Source organism: Pteropus alecto, unplaced genomic scaffold, assembly GCF_000325575.1.
Source record: "Pteropus alecto unplaced genomic scaffold, ASM32557v1 scaffold1001, whole genome shotgun sequence".
Taxonomy (NCBI): Eukaryota; Metazoa; Chordata; class Mammalia; order Chiroptera; family Pteropodidae; genus Pteropus; species Pteropus alecto.
This window is the reverse complement of record NW_006431443.1, coordinates 117,255-119,006: the sequence shown is the minus strand read 5'-3', so window position 1 is coordinate 119,006 and position 1,752 is coordinate 117,255.

The following is a 1,752-nucleotide window of genomic DNA, read 5'->3' as shown; positions in this document are numbered from 1 at the left end:
TGTGTCACCTTGCTCACACCCATGCCAACCTTGGGAATTAGCATGCCTTTTTATCTTGATTGAGTCATAAGGAATTAGCATGCCTTTTTATCTTTGTTGGATGAGGAGGAGGTCCAACAGGTGAGAAACGGTGTCATATTTCTGTCTTATTAGAATTCTGGGATTACTGGTAAGGGTAAACTTTCCTTTCATAAATTCAGCTGGTCTCTTGTGAAGCTGCTTTCTGGAGAGATGGGTCTCTGTTGCAGAGGGGCCCATTTGTGAGAAGAGGGAGCTGAAGGAGCCTTATCATTGTTGTCCTATGCTGCTGTTCCATACCTCACATAGAAGTCCACAGGTCAGGAAGAGGGGAGGGAGCTCCTGCGTTTATGTCATTGGGGACATTGCAATGAAATATGGGAAAAGGAAAAGAGGGACTTGCTATCATACACGATGATGAATGGGAAATAGTTCCAGGGAATTAGAAAACCGTTAACTAGAAAATGAGGCTGAGAAGGTATTCTATGATTCTATGAGAAGTGGACAAGGACACAATGCACACAGTAAAGGGACAGAGGCACAGCTATAAAGACACAGAGGGAAGGACAGCAGCTGAGACAGAGGCAGCAGAGTTGAGAGGAAGAAAGAACTCTCAACTCTTTTACCCAGGAGCTCTGAGCAGCACAATCTGTGGCTCTGTCACATATTAGCCCTGTGATTTGGGGCAATTTAGTTCACCTTAATAAGCTTCAGTCTCCTGCTCTATGAAATGGGGGTAATAGAGCTAATACATCATTGCAATGTCGAGAGAACTAAATGAGAACTCTGTAAGCCTCGGCACTTACTACATTTAAAGGCTCAATAAACATCTCTTCTTAGAAACTGTATCCATCTCATGTGCTGGAAGGAGTTCCTATTCTTTGGAAGATCATCTAGCTAGTTCAAATTTCAGCTCAGGACTCTTTCCACAAAGAGCGCTTCCTCTAAACTGACTGTGAAGATGAGTTCAGATTTAGAGTTGAAAGGGCTTTGTTGCCTGTGAAGAGAGAGGAGACAGCAGGAGGTTAACATAGGCCATCTCCAGCTAAGGGGAACAGAAACGAAGTGGTTCGTCTTCACCCTCCTCTTACTGCCTCGTCTTTATAAACTCTGTAGGCCCTGTGATGCCCCGAGGAATGGCCTGTCTTCAAGTAGTCCACTAGCCCCATGCACGTACTGTCAACTTATCTTTGACAAAGGAACCAATAACACACAATACAAAAAGGATAGTCTCTCTTCAATAAATGGTGCTGGGAAAACTGGATGTCCAGAAGAATGAAATCAGACCCTACCCTGAGTCAACTGTTGACTTTAAAAAGGGCAAACAGCCACACTGCGAAGCTTTCTATAAGAATCTCAAAGAATGTACATGTAGCTTAGAAAAAGTTCAGTTCACTGATGCTCTAAACTACACTTGTCACCTGGATTTTTGAAGCAATTTGGATGAATAAACAAACTTATGTGTTCAGCCACAGAAATACAAGATCAATAGATTTCGGATGAAAAAAGATCTGGTGACCTTCTTGTAGGGGTAATTACAGAAAGACATAGATAACTTTGAGTGCAACAGATTTTTTTTTAAGATAAACTTATAAAATGGAAAAAAGTAGTAACAATAAAAAAGACATTCATCACATAAAAAAATACAGATTATAAGGAAAACCCATCTTAATAAAATCTAAAATTTAACATATTTCAGGATAGCTACAAAAGAAAAATCAGAGATGGTAAAGA